Consider the following 19640-nt stretch of genomic DNA (forward strand, 5'->3'; position numbering starts at 1 on the left):
TGTGACAAAGAGAGAGAGTCTATTAATTAACACTACAGTCAGCCAACTCATCCCCGGGCCAGAGAAAGAACATCGATCTGGGCAAAGCGTCAGCTGCACCCGGCAGCCGTGGTCACGCGTCAGTGGACTGGCGGTCACAAGGCTGGTGTTCATCCACCCACTAATTCTTTTTTCGTAACTGCTCCTTTCCCCTACTGACTTCGTCAGATGCTCCCAAAATAACTTTTCTTACAGTGCCAACGAACAAACATTTCATTTAACAAGATCTCAGAACAAAACACCAACCAAAGAAAGAAGCCACCAAGACCCTCGCATAAACAACCAGCTATTCATTTGAATTCCCCAAAACAAGAATAACCAACACCCTTTTAGCCAACCAATCATCCAACTTAAAGAATGAAGACCGTAAGTTAGAAAGATCCCAGCACAGTTATCCAGCCACCCATCCAAGCCACCAAACTTTCAATAACCAACCAATCAGCTAAGTTATCGTGACGTCACGCAGTCCACCCAAGGCCTGAACTTCCATTATTTCGCAGAGAAACAATGGCGCAGTCGCACACAGCCACTTGGTGGAGAAGCAGCCTGTAGTGTGGAAGGTCCCTTTAACAGCGAGATGCCGTGCATCGCCCACTTGCCGTGCAGCAGAGCAGCAGTTGCAGCGCGCCATGCCGCAAAGGTGGGTGGGGATGGGCGAGTGGGGGATGGGCGAGTGGGGGATGGGCGAGTGGGGGATGGGCCAGTGCACGCCGGGAAAACTTTCTGCAGTCGCGCTGGTGGCTACAGTCGCGCGTGATGCTGTGAGATTACTTGTGGTCCCACTTCAACTTTTTTTACTGTTCGCCTTGAGTGGAGTTATCCATTGCCATCTGCATCTGTGGTGACAGGTAAGCTGAGAGTTTTGAATCCATTGACAGGACAAGCCCCTCCTCCCGCATCCACCTGTCATTGATGTCTCGCTAGAATACTTTGTGTCTCTACATCAAACTCCGGGTGTCTTTGTCACCTCAGTCATTTCACCCACACCTCTTAAGAACGAAAGAAAGGATATGAGAGGATTTCTCTAAAATAATCTGATATTTAATGAAGTTGATGAAACCAGGGAATAGTGTATTGAACAGCCTGATGTAGGCAGCACTTCATTACATTCGTACATGCTTCTCATAGCGCCATCTACTGGCCAGGAAGACTTCACAGCCATTTAGAACACGTGAGTAGATTTAATGACTTGCGAATGGAAATATATTATATAATATATTGACTGAAAATCTTGTGTGTGTGTAAAATCTTATCTGTTGTCAGATGTGACCATTATGTTAGAAAACCGGGAATTAAGTTTGTTTTTCTTTTGTCTCACATTGGAGTTTACAAGCGTATGGAAGAAGGAACCATGTTACCGGAGAAATCATGAAAAACAGGGGGCGTAGTAAAGTTTCAAGAAAAATGTCTAAGAATGAATCGAATGAGTTTTAGGATACGCAAGGGAAGTCATTCAACAGAAAACTGACTCCTAAGATAAGTAATGAACGTGGACTGTGTCAAGGATGAACAAACAAACATCCACAAACAAACAGTACACTAAGAATGATAAAGCTTAACCTGCTTTTTAAACCTCTCATATAATCTTCGAAGTCATCGGGGATGTAGAAACTTTGGCCACTGTTCCTGTAGACACTTTCTTTGTCACAGGCTTGAGATCACCTGGCGACTCACCTGAGATAACCACGTCTTGTAAATGTTGTGTTATAAAACACATGCCGCGTAAACATATATGTTTAAATTGTATTTAAAACAAAGAGATGGGAAACACTCTGGAAAAAACGGGACCAGCAATACATAGAAGCCACATACGACGACGACGATGATGATTGATGATGAAAATGATGATGATGATGGTGACGACGACGACAACGACGATGATGATGATGATGACAGCTGTCCACTCAGCAGCAAATGAGTTACATGAAGGAGGTGGAAAGAAAAGAGGATTAATCTTCCCGTGTTATAAAATGAACCACCTACACCTCTGTGTCCAGACCACGGTATATTTAGCTTTCCCTTTTAAAAAAAAAAGTCGCCTGTCTTTTCGGAAAGTAGATGGATGATCTTTACGTCGTCTTGCAAGAAAAGTTGGATAAAAGAGACAAAGACGAACATTACCACGATGTGGTCTTCATTTTTTAACTGTGCAAACGAATGTTTTTGTCTCTAGAGAATGAGCCACCAGACCTAAAATAAATCCCTGGTCAAGTCTCTTCTCAGTTCTCCTTTGGTAGCGCGGTCGTTACTGGTGATGTCATCAGGACTGTGGGAGGTCGATAAGGACATCAAATGAAGGATCAGCGACAATTGCACATTGGCTCTCACTCCCCTCTAATCATGATAGCAATACTGTTGACCAGTTGGAGAGTGCATCTAATGTCAGACCTTTTCATCTTCTGAAGCAGACTTCGTTTGAAGAATGGAGGTCTACAGAGGTCTACAGAGGTCTACAGAGGTAAAGGTAGTTGCCTGAGCTTTGTTCAGGTCCTTTGTGGAGAGACCACACTGAGACCTCAGCTCACTTTGTGAGAGTGGGGCTAATCTCTTCCCCATCTGTTTTCTTTACCTTTCAATAAAACTTTTTATATGGAGTCAGGAACCCATTACTGACTGCTGCTGAGGAAGATGAGTGAAAGGTAACTGCGCCACACGGGTATTGAGCCGCGTGCCTTCGGGTTGGGACTCTAGGCTCTATCCACCCGGCTATTCGCTTCCTCATGTTTATAAAAGGAAACAAAGAGTCGTGTAAGTCGCACCACAGGTCGAGTGGTCCTTGAACCTTTGATGGTTTGTCCAACAGTTGAGCCAAAAGTCCACCAGACTACATATGTAGATATTTCTATGTTGGAAATGTATGGACTTTTCGTCTTATCTACGAAGACCTGAGGTCTGCCTAGTCCACGAAATGAAATTAGCTTCCAGAGCTGTCTTATCAGGTACATCTGAAATAAATTAGGTGTGTGATGTGAGGTTAAGTTTCTGCAGGCCTCAGTTTTTTTTCTCTTACTTCGGTAGTCGGTTCTCCACCTAAACATGTCGATCTGTCACGCAACAGCTATTCGGTGGAAGATATGAACTGCATGCACCGTTTATTAAGTGTCATGACAACTGGAAGGATCATAATTACCACCTGAGGTTTACAACTGTCCCTGCAATAGGCACACCTCGAAGTGTTCGTTGCCATGCCTCCAAAGATCATTTACTGAACCACTTCCGGTAAAACTTGATGCCGACTGGAGTAGAGACTAAAACCTGACTTCTGCTTCTTCTGAGTTGATGGACATCACAGTCGTTATGTGGTTCAGGCGATCAGTCCAGTCATCGATCATACACCAATCCCCTTCCATTACAAGGTAAGCTTAGAAGCTGTGGCCTTCCTTCGATGTCCACGTGAGTTCAACATCCAGAAGTCTCTCTCATCCTGAGTGTGTGGAGGTAATGTTTGTCGCACTATGTCTACGGACAATAGACTGACTATGTTGCAAGTCGTAATAAGTTTTTTAATGTCTGGGTGGGATTTCTTTTAGCTTTGAAGGCTGCGCACACACAGGCTTGTCGGTGGAGGAGAGAAAAAGCTCTTGTTGCCAAATCAATGAACCTGGTCTGCGCTTCATCGGTTCCTTTGAACACTGCAAGCATTTACAGCTGCTGATATCTTGCTGCCTCAGGGTAAACAGAAAATAAACTACACCGTACAAAGACGGTTCGAAAGGAAATCAGGACAGAATACAGGGAAAAGAATTATATCATTTAATAAAAACACATAGACATTTATATTTATTTACAGATGGAGGTCCGACAACTTAATACAACGATGACCATTGCCTCAAAAGAACAAGCCATTGACTTTTCCATCTCTCATTGACAGACATAATTCTGTCTGCTCGCCTGCATGTTGAAAATTGATAATCATACTTTGCTGAGCAGTTTGGATTACTTAAATATTGCTCAGGCTAAAACGTATTCCCTCATCAAAGAACTGTCGGTGGATACAGGTGCGCCATGCCCTGTAGGTCAGTCAGTAGGGAATGAACACAAATCTCGGCATAGTCTCCTTAAATGAACTTTATCCTCGGCTTTTAATGCACTGTTAGACAAAGTGACTTTTGAGTATGTAGTTAAAGGTGCCAAGATTATTTTATTATTTTGTCCTGGCAATGACAATACGGAGCAACAGTTTACCAAACACTGCTTTAGTTTGAAACAATTACTCAGAAGTTAAACTGAGTTTGTATAAGTCATCCAGTGATACATCTCCTCGGTGTACACATTTCATTCTCTAGAAAAATGGACATTAAACACTAACTGTCATTGTCTTGCAAATTAAAGCCAGTAAAGAAACAATTATTTCCTATCCCAGGCCCATTAACAGAGAATGATTATATTTGGTGGATGTGTGATACGGGGCCGTGGCATCAATCATAGTCCTGAGAATTCGGTCACGGCCATTGCTGAAGCAAGTGAAGACATGATCTATTTATTTATGACAGTACCACGAACAAGAGAAATGAAAAGAATCAGGTGACACATCAAGAGAAGGAGAAACCATGGGAGGGGCATTATGAGCCGAAATACGAACCATCGACACCCAATTCTCACTGTGACGAGGACCGGTACATTAGTCACTGCGCCACCAACCACCCGGGTTGTGATTCAAAAGGAGTTGTACTAATTTGTGAAAATGGCTTTGGTACTCGGTTGTTTAGGTATTTTTAACTGATGATACTGGTTCGTTTTAAAATATGATGACTTTTGTTAGGACCCCCTTAAACACACAGAAACATAAAACACATAAAACACACACAGACACGCACACAAACATGAATACCATTCAAATTGCATACATGAGACGTGCGTGACCAAAAGATACGTGTATGCATATTTATAATTATGTCCTCCCAAGTCTGTCCATCAAGCAGTTCAAAAACTATTTTCACAATGAAATTAGGCTGGTGTGCGAGACTAGTGTCTGACTAGCACCAAAAGCAGTAAATGAACCTAAAAGCCTCATTTCAGACGATTAGCTGACAAGGGGTGCGAGGTGGGTGAAGCAGCAAAGCTGATAAAGGTTGGAGGAGAGTCTTTCCTTTCTGCCCTCGTTTGTTGCAAATGTTTGATTAGTGCTTGGCGAGATTCAATTTGTCATGTTTACAAGTTTTCATTTCTGTCGTTGACCCTCTTGTCTTCACTCGCCTCTCCCACTCACGAAGTTACTTTGCTGTCTCAGGAGTAAGCTGACCTTTGTACCTGCGCTACCGCTCATCATAGCCCCCTCCATTCCTCATTCTACCATCGGCTTGATGGTCATCAGTATCAAGACATTTACCCAGCACACACTGTGTAAATCGGATTCGCCAACATGCGTCTTGTTTCATTTTCAGTTGCACTATTTTCTTTCAAAAGTCGAGCACGACTAAACTTTCTTGTTTGGTCAAGTGAAAGACATTTCACACCCACATGCCAGTAGTCCATCCCTCCATCCCTACCCTCACATGGAACAGCCATCAGCTAACCAGTTTCTACAGCACCTGCCCCTCCTCATCCCTTCCGAATCTGTTACATCCTTTGTAATTTCCTAAATATGCTCTGCACTACTTTCGGCGCTCACTGTCCGCGGAAACAAATATTTCGAAGAGAGAGATTTTTTTTCAACTGTCTGTCATTCTCTTTAGGACTCAATAACCATCTCCTTCTGCCTTGAATACATATATACGTTCAATTAAAGCCTTGCGATAGACACAGTCTAGACAATGTATTGACACTTTAATAACAACGACGACGACGACGACGACGACGACGACGATGATGATGATGATGATGAGGAGTGCCAAGAAGGATACAGGTCGATATCAAGATCCATCATTGATCTTTCCCTCTCTCGGGGTTGCCCGCGCCACGCGAAGAGAAAATTAAGCGGAACGTAGGAGAAGCTAATTTAATTACCATGAAAACATCTGTGAAAATTAAATGCTAAAAAACTCTCCCTCTTGACAACCGGAAATCTTTTCCACTTCTCAGACACTGTGGAATCTGATTTGCTGTAAGCTTCAGAAATGTGTTTTTGTAGTTTGTCAGTCAAAGCCCTAAACACAGGCTGAGAAGCTTTCAGTTCTGTGGATGCTGCTCTGCTTCTCTTTCCGAACATTTCTTCTCCTCACTGTCGTGTTTACCTTCACTTGCACGTGATCACATATTATTGTACAGCTGCAACCACCCTATCATTATGTAAATTGTCAGACAACATTCACAGAAACTGAAGAATTCCAGAACCACAAATGCGCTGCTAAAAGAAGGCAGCTAACAGACATTTATCTGACCCTAGTGTTTCTAATTTCCTGAAGTCAGCTGTTGTCACCATTCTGTTGTAGTTGTGTGAGTCATCACTTCACTAGACTCCTTATATTTTAATTTTATGTGGTTGAGATCAAGAAAATAAACACTTTGAATTCTTCAAAACCAAGAAATGTATAAAACATTAATCTCCATGGACAACTCTGTCAGTAGTAAAATCCTCGATTACCCGATGCGCGATGTCCCACCATAGAAGCAAACAAACAAAATAAACAAACAACCACAAACATAAGAAGTTGATATAAAAATTTGCGTGTAATCCTTACACACGGTCCTGCTAATGCTCTCTGTCTGGTTCCAGTTTAAGTATATACACCGAGAGAGCAGTACACCCGAGAACTCTCTGCTTCCCTCAATGATCCCTTCACTCGTCCTCTCAACCCCTAGGGGGAGTTAACCGCATTTACAGTCGACACTGCAGGGAGTCTTTAGCAATATGTGAACATTTGTCTTTAAATTTTATTTCTTTTGCTGCAGTTTTGTGATAAGTATACTTTAGTAACCTGTTTTGCTAAAAATTGTGAAATGCTATGTGATTGGAACAAGGATGCTCCTTAGTTGTGGAAATAAAGCAGAAAAGTTCTTTGCCTGTCGATGACAGCGATTGGCTGGTCTGTGTGACGAGGATTACGTCCCTTAGACCGGCCATTCATTATACATCAACTTTCCTTTGTTCTTCATTATTTATTACATTGCTTAGCAAGTTACATGAATGTTATAAACGTACCTTTGGAGACAAGCAAATATTTCCTATGAGGTCAACTTTGCCTCGTTCCGTTTTTTTCAAGCCAAGCTGGTAGCAACAAACTATCTCAGTTTACAGTAAACACAAAATTATAAACTTGTGAAAATGAGAACTGCGATGTTCAGGTGTCCTCGGTAAGATATGAAAACAAATCGCTGTCGCTCGCCTAATGTTTCACTTGTCGTAGAGGTGTCGTCGTCAGGCTACCGTCGTCAGCATCCTTCCCGTCCTCATCAACATTTTAAGTGAAAGCGAAGCTCGCAGGACCTCAGTGCAGGGTAGAGCAACCGAAACACGCGTTTTGCTCATTACATCGATCTGCTTGGTGGCAGACGTGAGTGAACGTGAGGAGTTAACTGACAGTCTCACCACCGGCTCATGTGGAATGGTGGTGGAATGAAAAAAAAGCAAAGCCATTGTTAACGGCGCAGCTGACTCTCGTACCAAAACCATCATGGCTGGAAGGAAACTGGAAAACATCGTGGATCAATCATTACACAGTATGCAAAACCAACAATGGAGAGTCCAGGACATTTCATGGACAGAGCACGAGGAGGTCTTTGTCCGCAGAGGATTAATTGACCGTCAGCAGGAACCACGTGACCACAGTCAAGAGAGGGATGCTTGAGGGATGCTTCCTGCAAAATACGCAAACCAACTCAGATGTTACTGAACGAAATGGGGATGAGTGGTTGCAATCTAGAGCAGCCTGGACATAAATGTGTAAAAGCGAGCCCGAGACAGACAAATGGAAGACGGCAGGGCGAGCAGATTCCTTGTGATGAGTGGACCGTTGGCGTGTCCCTAGACTGGAATGTGTCCGAGAAGTCAGGAGGGAGGCCGACATGTCACTTTGTCCGGAACCTTCCGAGGCCGGACTCCATGAATGTCATTAGGACACACCGACAAAGGTCGCGGGGTGACTTGTGTCATTGTAACCTGAGCTGCTTCCATCCTTGCTGGTTGTTTGGTCGTCCTTGCAATCGTCTACGTGTGCGCGCGCGTGTGTGTTTGTGTGCATGCGTGTGTGCTCGGGCGTAGCAAGGTGGATGTACTGAAGGATAAATAAAGAACGACGGAAAGAGAGAGGAAGTCAAAGAAATGGGCATAGAGAAGTGAGAGAAAGAAAAATGAAAAGGTGACAAAAGGAAGAAAGAGGTAGAAGAAGTAAGAAGGAAGGATGGAGCAGACTAAGAATAAATATCAGGAAAGAGAAAAAGGGAATTCTGTAATCTGGTGCTTGACACCGAGCTTCAGCAAGCAAAGTGTGTATCAGACCAAACAGCAGGTTCTGTAAACCGGTCACGAGCCGGGAAAGAACAGCTTGAGATGTGAACCCAGGATAACAGCTTCCCTACAGTGATGACAAGTGGGTAACCTCTGTGCACCGGGCTGCAAGAGGGAGAGGGGAGGAGGTACAAGGGGAACACCAGTAATAAAGGCAGCAGACTAAGTGACTTTCCCGCCGGACCTCAAATATAATCTTCCACGGAATCCAATAGATGGTTCCGCTCACCGGCTTCTGTCTCTGTGGTCCTTGTGAGACATTGTGAGACAACATGGATTGGATGCGCATACAGTCACGTGACACGTTATTCGCCTGGAATCGAGGTTTTCAGTACTTTTTGATGATAGGTGGTAATCGCCTTTTTTGAAAGTAAATAATAAATAAGCGGGTTGTATTTCAGGTGCTGAAATTTCTAGAATACATGTATATTAACTGCCAGAATCTGCGCAACTCGGATTATCCGAATGGACCTTTAAGCAAAAATTATAAACATGAAGAAAAAGGATTCTCCAGGGAAATGTCCAAGAAACAGCATGTCCCATTCCCTAACCAGAGTAGTTAGTAGTGCAGTAGCTGGAGCGCCTGAAACCATGACTGAAAATCTGCTATTGTGGTGTAGCTACAAAGTATCTCTGACTCAATGAATGTGTGTGTCTGTGTTTGTGTGAGTGAAGGTGCAAGTGAAACCTATCTTAAAATGGTGTAAGCGCCATCGTGCATGTGTATATAAACATCGTGCATGTGTATATAAAGAACATTGAGAACGGTTGGTGCTGGAGAAAACTCTTTATTATAATTATTATCAGACAAAGTGTTTAAATTTGCATGTTTCAGCCCTCCTACACACATACACACACACTGCCACATCTTTCTTTATGAAATCTGCAAACCTATAATTGCTTAAACGGTTCCTGGCCGGAACTCCAGTGACCGGCTAAAATCTAAAGCTTTCTGGAAATAAAAACCTGAAAGAAGGTCGAGGGAAGACAAATGTAAACTGCAGAAATATTTACATTTTTAGACTTGAATCTTGCCCTCATCTTTCATCTTGTCGTGAGATTGCAATGCCGACCTTTGACATTCATTGCAGTGTGGTGCTTAACGGTAATGATGTTTGCTGCCTATGATAACATTAATAGCATCCAGAGTTTTATCTTCGTGTCCAAACAAGACTGGAGCTGCTCTTCCCATCATTAAAACTTTTCCTTTGTTAACTTCTTACAACAGTGTAATCCCACTTGAGAGCGAGTTAACAAGAGTCAAAGAACTTAAAATGAACATTCTGGCACTGAATGGTTATTGTTATTGCTCCCTTATCCCGAACACGCAAAGCAAAAAATAAAGGATGAGCTGATGAAGAAGAAAAGAATTATTTCTTGCTATGTTGGTGAATTGCGTGAACCCAACATATTAGCTGATGGACATGTCAACTTCTTTGTCTTTTCTCTTAACATATTTTATTTTATGGCCATTTCTGCAAAGCCCTAGTTACAAAAAAGTCCATTGTGAGAAAACTAATCAAGAGGTCCTAAAAAATTGTTGAAAGCATCTGGCTTTTCTCTTTACTTTCCTGTTCTCATTCTGAGACCATGGTGTTCGACTCGCGCCTTGCAGACGACATCAAACGGCGTCAAGTCGCCTCATTTCAGCCCAGGTCGTCCTCCAGCAAAAAAAAAAAAAAAAAGTTCTCTCTTCTCAAAAAGAATAAAAGACCCTAACCGACATTTCTCTTTGCCCTTCCCTGCCAACTTTCACAGCCATGCCGGTGCGTGTTTCGATCGCTGCTGCTTATTACCAGTGTGACATAACCTCGGCCATCACGTAGATGAGCTGCTGCAGCCTCTTGGTCATTCCCATCATGCAGCGGACTTCCTCTCCATGACGACTGATGCCGCTTACTATACGGTTCTGGATGTGCTTAGTGTGCCCCCCATGCAAAGTAGTCCAGAGCGAGGTTTCATTGACTTTTACTACTTCCGGTAAACGTCCTTAGTTTGAAAATAATTCTTTTAGTACCGAAAGGAGAAAGAAATGAAACACTATGTCTTTAGTTTAAAAAAAATTGAGGATGTCGAGAGAATATGAAATAAGTCCATTATAAAAGCCTATCTCTTGAGATGTGTTGACTAGTGTAAATTGAATATCTTACCGTATTAGAGTGAATATGTTTCAATTAATATTTCCTTACGACAAAATATATCTCCTTTCTCTACACTACCTCCTCCCTCAGTTACCCATTTCCACATCTGACCAAGTAGGGAACGAAGTTTGTAAGAAATGTATTTCTGTATTGTAAACAAAGAAGAAAGTCAGACCACTAACAAAGTGTTTTGAAGGAGAAAAAGTCTTTTTGCTGTGTTTATCTCATAAGCTTTGAAAATTAGTAAAATGTGTATCGGCAGCTTGCAACAGTGTCTGCCTACGCAAATATCTTATGAAAAATAGAAAATAACAGCTGCAAAAAATAATATTCTGAAAACAATTTGAATTTTTTGAAACTTTCCACACACTATGGAGGGAGAAGATGTCTATTAATGATGAAATTAGCTTCTGACATCCGCTCTCAACACTCACCACCTCGGCAGAAGGAATGGCAACAATTGGTTTTCGCTTGAGCGCGTGTCGGTCATGATTATGTGTGGCGGGCGTCAGTTGCAGCAAAAAGACAAAAAACAAAAACAAATAAAAGGAGAAAATGGCTTTGGTTAGAAATAACACTTGTGGCCAGCTGCTCCCTCGACAGTCTGGCGACCCACTCATGATGCACTGTCCTGTGGGTCTTGGTCAAAACAGCCTTCAGAAGCTTGAAATATATTCTTCTTTTTGTCTTGTCTGATGTGGGAATATGTTGTTGTATGCATAATTATAGTGTGGCAAGACAAACTAATGAACAGAGGTCTAAACAGAATTCTTTGTGTGATTGTGTGAAAAGAGCCATTGTTCTGTTCTTTGTAAAACTTCCATGGTGTTCAAGGCTGGGGATGAAAAGTAGGAAAAATGGAGGAAACGTGAGCAGAATTCACAAGACTGTGTGGTATTTGCTCAATATTTTACTGTTTGATGCTTAACTATGTTTGTTTGTTTTGTGACCTTTCCTGCACAGGTATTGAATATCTTCTCTGATAAAACGATTCTCTATGGTCCGAACTGTAAATCTTAGAAAACATTTTTATTCAAAATCCATACAGCCCATACAAAGAGACCTGATCTACTACTTGAGTAAAGTGGTTCTGTTGGCATTAATCGCTTCTCTTTGAAGAATGTGAATGTTGCCGCAGGTACAGAGGTACAGAGGTACAAAGGTACAGGTGTTCCTCACAACACCTGTGGCGCACGTCACTGCTACTACAGAGACAGAGACGGAGACAGAGAAAAAGAAATAATTCAAAAGATCCAAAAATATCCGGCAGAGATCAAGCGAATATAAAATTGTCCAGCATAGGTGGAAGCAAGCAGTCATATAATTCAAACAATGTGCTTGATTTACCTACGAAGACTATGTAGTCAGGTTACATTCACTTCTCACAGGCTTTGATAAAGAAACTAATTCATCATAACTGTTTTGGCTCCTGTTTTCAAGAGTTGGTATTATTTCGGTTACCAAGGTAACGAGTGTCTGTAGAATGTCGTTACAATGCTCTTGCAATATATTTAAAGTATGTTAATTCTTCAAATGTATTTTAGTCTTCAGCCCGTGAGAGATAAAGACCTGCGGCAACTGAAGAGTTGGGAGGCAAGACTGTCAGAGGGGTCATCAAAGGGTCATTCTTTTCATCAAAGTCATTCTTTTCACTAAATCCAATCTCATTCATCTCCTCAAATAGGATTAAAGAAATGCAACTCGTGTCTGCGCCTATCGAGCTCGTTTTATTAAAAAAAAACTATAGAATCTGGAGTAGCAGGAAAGGGAAAACAAGAACCGAATTTTAGAAAATAATTATTTTTTAGTGTTCTTGGAAATAAAACAGGATCTCTGTATGCTCGTGGGATCGATCTGAGGTAGAATGGGTGGAGTGGGAGTGAGAATGAAAGCATTATACAGGATACATGAGGCATATGCATACAGAGTGTATAAAGATGACAAAAACTGTTTGGAGTATTCGCAAAGCTCTTGTCCAGACGCTGGAGTATAATAGTGAAAAACAAAAATGTCTGCAAGCCTGCTTTCTTTGAGATGTAGAAGCATGCTGAACAGAAAACTACACGATGTATACACCATTTTTGTGGTAAACCAAGTATTACTATTGCTATCTAGTATTACCAAGGAACAAACTGCAAACAAAGGCTAAAAACTGAAATGATTTGTCAAGCTGAAGCTGCTTCTAGTCTGAAAGTAATGGACATTCATCACAACGAGCAAGGTTTTTTTTAATCTATTAACAAAATCATTAAATGTAACTCACAAAAAATCCACAGAGCTAGTTTAAAAAACTGATTTCATGAAAGATATTTGGAAAAAACTTTTGCACAAAATGTGAAAAGCGATTAAAAACTGAATTACAAAGAAACCTCTGAAAAGCGTCCATTCTGATGTTTTTTTTAAAGAGATCATTTTTTCAGGGACAGCTGTATTAAAACTTAAGATACTTCAGAAACTTTCCTGCCTGAACACTGCAAAACTTCATTACTGGGTTTATCGAGGAAATATCGAGGATATCTAGAGAATTTGACTTGCATGTCCATCATCCGAATTTCTCTGTTTCTCGGGATCCGATAAAATGTCAAATCTTTGAGGCACAAAAATCCTGTGAATTGGTTTTATAAAATCGTCTGATATTGTGTAAGCTGTCTCCTCACTTGGTGGTCTTTTCCCGAGGAAAGACGGAACCAGACAATAAAAAGGAAAGATACTCGAGAGACGAAACCAAAGATATTAAGCTTCCCAGATCAGTCTTCCTGTCCCTGGCATCGGGTCTCACATGTCAGTCCGGCGATTATTTGTAGGAAGACACTACTGTCCATGAGTGATGTCAGAAGGAGGGGACAACTTGCTTCTCCGAGGTGGTTCACCGGAGCAAATTCACCCTGTGGTTCAGTCTCCGAGCAGCTGCACACAACAAGGTTGAAATGTCAATGCTAAGAGATGAGACTATGAAATATTGCCATGAATTTTTTATGTGAAGCAATATATCAAAAGTTTCTCTTAAGAGGAAACTTGTGTTGCGAGCAGAGATCCCAGAGCAATATATTCCTAAAAGATATCTTTGATACTCTGAAATAGTCTTGTATTTTACTTCTCAGTGACCGATATTAAAGGCAATATTTTCCAATGCCCGGAAAACTTTTTTTTGTAATAAAATCAAAACCGACAATTTGTCAAAATTCGAAAACACTGCTCGATTAGTGACAATAAAATACAAATTATCAAACCGGTTTTATGTTTACCTGTCGTTCTACTACCACCTGGTGTGTGAGTATTACACTGTCTCAGACTTGTTTCCATTCAAGTCCCTGACTAAAACGGATTACTTTCAACCATGCTTCACTTTTAAACCTCTTTTAATTATACTAATGCAATGTTGATCTATCTCCATTTAAAAGGAACTGAAACTAAAGAACATGATAGAATAGGCTCGAGCGAATTTTTTCTTTCGCCTGTTTTCTTGTTTAAACTAATGTTACAATTACCTGGAGTATAATCTCCAGTTTGTGAAGTTTTATGTGTTTGAGGATATTACTGATAGAGAACACGCTAATGCCTTGCAATTTAAAGAAGATTTTGTTTTCTTGTTCATCCTGAAATTAAGGTTCAACATTTCCGTTGGGATTATATTCCCGTACCTCTACAAGTCGCAAATAGTCAAAAATCATTGCCTGTAACTGGATAAAGGCTAATAACCTCAGCTCACGAAATGGAGAGAATGAAAGAGAACTTTATTTTGTCTTTGCTGCTTCCGTCTTGTCTAGAAAAAGAGTCGACTGAAACTTTAGGGCTTCTGAAGGGAAAGTGCCAGTAAAGGATCCTGTTGCGAGGACGGTCAGAAACAAACAAGTCTTAAAATGTTTTTTCTTCACAAGACATCATGTCTCCTCTCATTTTTAAGGGACTACCAGACTCCTAGCTGAAAAAAATCCTTTGGAGTATTTCTTCCTTAATAATAAACAAAATACACCATTTCAAGATTTTGAACTGTAAGCAAAAAAATGTTTTTAAAAAACTTACTGAGATGTTTACAAGTTTCGAACGTTCATGCCACCTGGGTTGTCCAGGTGCAAGCTAGAAGTCATTATACATCAATGTGGAAAGGACCTCAGCACATAGTAAATACCTATTTCCACCTTAACTGTCGGTGAAGCTGGTTAAACTCGCGAGCAAATAGTTTATTACGCCCCGACAGTTTCAGAGCTGGAGGATATCCTGCCTTCCTCCTTATTAGATTTACAATGTTGCTGTCTTTCTCTGTAATCCGGCTTCTCCATCTGGTCTTCCTGGATATCAACTACAATTTCACCTCATTTCTGGACAAGCAGATTCATATCTCTTCGTGCTTGATACCCTCGGGCTTAGCTTTGTCGCTGGTTAAAACCAAACTGCTTTTCTACTCCTCATTACTGTAGAAGAAACTAACAAAAAAAATAACCTCTTGACGGATATAAGGATATTTTTATTCTTATATATTTTATTTGTTTTTTCCTGCTGTAGAGTTGTTTTTTCCTGATGATGTTTGTCATCGCTGATACCTTTAGCCTGGTTGCACGTGCGCCGTACCTGTGGGAGTGAGGCTGCAGGTGTAGGAGTGAAAAGTGTTTGGATGATAGTTTAATCTTGTCGAGATGATTTGTGTGGGTGTGTTTGTTTGCTTGTGTGTGTGTTTATGTGGATACATTGCTTGGCCTTGTGCCACCAGTCAGCAGGACGCTGATTAATCCCACCAGCAAGGCGAGCAAGAAGCAGCTTGTAGCAACTTCTGTGTGACCTCACGACCTCTTGGTGTCTGGGTGTGACCTCATGCACTCCCCCGCTGTTGCCCAAGCGCGCGGCCGAGTGAGTGCTGCTCAGTGTTTCCCACAGGGCCGGTCAGGCAGACGCTGTCTCGCTTCCAGAAAGAATCAAGATCGATGGCTCATCGATTCTACCTCCCTACTCCCCCCGTGTAGCATGGAGCAAGAACTAGAGCATGTTCTCCTCCTGCCTCCTAAATCCTGGACCTATCCTTTTCTTCTTCTTCTTCTTTTTATTTTGTTGTTGTCTATTGTCCCTGCTTTCGACTCTCACTGACATTTCCACCATCGTCATTTCTTTTATTTTTCTTCTGCTTCTTCTTTTATCGGATCGCGTCATACTGAGCATTCGTAGAACCTGGTAGAGAGTTGTTTACAAAACACCATGTCAACTGTTCAAGCGTTACTATTTCTGTTCCTCCAACGAAGGAAGAGATGTTACCGTCCACATGGGACAAAATGAGACATTCTCTCTTTTCTTCTCCCGTCTTTCCTTTTTTAACTTTTATGTTCCTTCGTTTTTTTTTTCTTTAAGGGAGCTGAATGCCCACAGAGGCATCGGATTCCATTTGTCCTCTCAGGCCTGAAGACAAATGGTAGGATTTTTGTGGTGGATGTCTCCTTACACGAGTCCAGCCATCAGGGGGCGCGGCGACGTTTACTTATCAAAACACATTTACAATAAAAGGCGGGTATGGTTAGGTTATTCTTGAGCATGGCTTCAGAGCCCCTTAGTAAGGGATCTCCTAATCTTTAACATCAATCATCGCTAGACTATTCAATTTTCCAAAGACAATGTAAAGCAGGATTCAAAATGTCTTGTAAAACTGTCTGCTGTCTATTTTAGTATCGATACTGACTAGACTTGATGACCAGTCACTTACCACGATGTTTTCATGACTATATTAGTTCGTTCAATTATAAAATGAAAATTAATATGAACATTAGTCTTGAGTTTTCAAATAATAAATGTATTCCATCAACATAAATATCTTTTACAATCGCCTCGATGGGTTTTCTCCATGAAAATTTCACAAGAACGATAACTCATGTCTCGTGCTTCCTGGCGAGTACCTGGACACTAACAAACAATCTGTCGTCCTGGCGACAGCTGTGGACCAGTTAGTGACTCATTAGGGGGCGCTGTTGTGGTAAAAGCGGCTGCCGCAGTCACGTGGTCCATGGCACGTACGTGGGATTGTTTCCAAGGGCCGTAACTATGGACTGGAAGTTGGATACCTTAACGATAACAATCAGCCCTTGCTCCCAGATATTATGTGGCCTGGAGTCTTTCTAATGAAGTAAACATTATGAAACATAACTCTTGGATTATATTAGTATTTACCCTGTCCCAAGTTCTTAAAAGTCACGAGACACCATAGTACGAGCCAAAGTCATATTAAAAATAAATTTCATAAAATGTCAGAGACAAGGTCCTGATGGGACAAAGTCGAGTTGCACTGGAGACTGGTGACAAAGACTCACTCTCAAGACCAAACACTCACAACAGCTTTGGGGCTGATGTACTTTAACTTCATGGCTTCGACCTCGTGAAGCCATCTTGGAAGTGGGGTCGTGTAATTATGCGAGCATTGTCTGCGTAATTGAGAAGAAAATTCTTCAAATCTTTGGAGAAAGGGAAAAAATTCTAAATAGCCTTTTGGGTGTTTAAGCATGCTTCAGTTCCATTTTCTCTTCTAATTTGCTCCTCATGGGTACTGTTCGTCAATGCATCTTAATTTGCAGATGTGGGCAGATACGGAGGAGACAGTTTTCGCTGTCTTTTTTTCTAGAAGCGTCGTCGGTTCTGTGGAGTGAGGCAGTTTTTAATGTCTGAGGGAGAGCACACACGAGAATTCACGAAAACGGCAGGGAGAGAATTACCTCATTATCTCAGTAATGGAGTGTTCGCCAGTGACGTCCCGTGTGACGTCATCAGTTGGCTGTGCCCTCTTCGTCCCACGGTGACTTCCTCGTCTGGGACGGTATCACCGTCATCTCCACATCAATAAACCCCGGGTGGCGGCAACAGGAGACAGACGGTCAGGCGTCGAAGGTCGAGAGTCAAGGGACAGCTGACGGGAGACGGTCACTGGAGGCATGAGGCAGACACACATCCTGGCATTTGCGTCGTTACGGTGGCTGAGCCTCGTGCCACGTGTGAACCCCTGACCTCTTCGCCAAATGTTAGAATATGCGGAGTACTTCTGCCTCTAGTGAGGAGATCCGTGAGGTTCCCTCCCGACGCCAGACAGGAATAGCAGACGACACTTTACAGCAGCGCGTGCGGATCGATCAGTGTTCGCATGTACGTATTCATGCATAAATGCATGTGCATGCATTGGTCACACACGCACAAACACACAGAAAAATAGACAAAATACAGACAGCATGAATCCTTTTTTGTGGGTGGGTGGGAAGTGAGGTTCACATCTTGTGGTTGAATATTTTGCTTAGGGCATGTAAATCCTCTGTCATTCGTTCATTTCTGTTTCCTGTAAACCTTTCCCTCATTCACATGCACGTTAAAGCATTATGGTATGGCAGATGAATTGTTTGATACTAATACGATACGAATACTAATTTTTCTCCCTTCCCCGGTAAGTGCGAATTGTGAAACGCGGCGGCCATCAGTGACAACAGTTAGTAACTGCCGTGAAAGTGAAGAATGTGAGACACAGAGCTCGGCTATGGCCAGTGCCAACATGTGTAGGTCAAAGGTTGCAAATGAGTTCCTCGGTTTCTTGACTTTATCTTTTATTGAGCTTTTGAGGGAACAGAGTAGAGCAACCCCCGTGCAAACTCGAAATCTCGCGAGAATTATTAAATGGAGAGTTGAGTTTGCAAATGAGTTGTTGGTATTTTGTTGGTTCTTTTTTTTTTAATGCGGAATCAGCAGGTAAGGCCACAGAAGGTGACAGGTAAACTAAACCGAAAACTAAAGACGTGTGTCAAAGACGAGATCTGAACACCCAGCCCACTTTATTTGTTTTGATTTGTTAAAATTGTATTTGGTGACAAGCATTTCCAAAGCACCCATCCTCTCATTAATATAATATAAATATTATAATATAAAGAGTTTATTTGAAAAGGTTTGTTTACTACCATACGAACACTTTTACTATACAGGATGACAGACCTCGTAACGATCTGGCTTCACACATTGCGAAGAGGCAGTGCATGAAGCATTTGTCCGAGAACCCCTCAACATTAATGTTTTATTTAAAAATAAATATTACATTGAATTATTTGCCCAACTTTAATAACAAACAGTTTTTTTCTCGCCATCCCTCTGATTCGTAAGACGAGTTGTTTCCCTCCAACACAAGTTCTCGAAAGCCCATTAACAATTTGACAAAGCTTCTTGTCCCCAGGGAGCTGGATGCAGCATGTGAATCCCTGCTGTGGGAGATGTCCATGGATGCTGCTCGCATCTGCCTGATTGCTGTTGTTTTTCTCTCCTTTTTTTCTCGGTAAATTGCGATTATTATTTTGTTGCTGCTCGTGTGACCTTTAGAGATGGACACTTTCTGGCAGATGTTTACTTTTCTCTACGGTTATACTGGACACAACATGTGTATAATATATGTCTACACCAACAGTTAAACCTTGTGTGGGTGTTTTGGACTAATACAACTGTTTTTCATCCATTATGTCATATTTTGAACGATTTGAAGATTTTGAGTGGACCTCAGACCATCCAGCAGGAATGCAAGAGGAAGGATTCGCTGTTGTTTGGTTCAATCTGGGCTTCTAAGGCAATCATAAGATGCTGGCTCACTTAAAACATTTAAATAAAAGTCTATGAAGCTGTTAATGACAATTAACAGGATTACATGTATAGAGTGTCTTCCCTAGCTCCACTGTTAGAGGGTCAAAGTTCGCGACGTGAAGGTTTAGTCAGGAATGGACCAATCTCACCTGACCCACCTTACACAAACACATCACGCGATCGAAAAACAAATCAACTTCTAAATGGTGACTGGTCACGTGACAAACCAAGTAGTAAGCTGTATGCACGTGCTGACCACAACCACCAGATTTGTGGCTTTGTTTGGCACTCGCTGTCTGGACACAGTTCGTCCTTGGTCAGTGCGCCCCGGGAGAGAGAGAAAAAAAAGACCGATCATCTTCCCGGTAACACGAGACTTTGTTTTGATGTCAGCTCTGTTTATATCCGGACTAGCTATTGTCCAGACAGCAGCAGCAGGAGAGGGGGAAGAAAAGAGGAAGGTGGAGTAGAGGAGAAACGGCCATAAAAATTGGACCAGC

At 41.8% G+C, this 19640-nt stretch overlaps 1 protein-coding gene and 1 non-coding gene across 2 annotated transcripts in view; one reads left to right on the top strand and one right to left on the bottom strand.

Moving 5' to 3' along the window:
* The first annotated feature begins 710 nt into the window (after positions 1 to 710).
* Positions 711 to 19640, top strand: part of LOC112564842 — a 33003-nt gene continuing 14073 nt past the window's right edge. Inside the window, exon 1 of the mRNA XM_025239914.1 lies at positions 711 to 887. The gene's annotated coding sequence lies outside the window, so the exon portion shown is untranslated. The remainder of the gene's footprint in view (positions 888 to 19640) is intronic.
* On the bottom strand, positions 6618 to 6721 carry LOC112565472. The gene has a single exon (XR_003099421.1). It is a non-coding gene; the product is annotated as a U6 spliceosomal RNA (small nuclear RNA).

The sequence above is a fragment of the Pomacea canaliculata genome, linkage group LG5 (assembly GCF_003073045.1).
Source record: "Pomacea canaliculata isolate SZHN2017 linkage group LG5, ASM307304v1, whole genome shotgun sequence".
In the NCBI taxonomy this organism is placed as follows: Eukaryota; Metazoa; Mollusca; class Gastropoda; order Architaenioglossa; family Ampullariidae; genus Pomacea; species Pomacea canaliculata.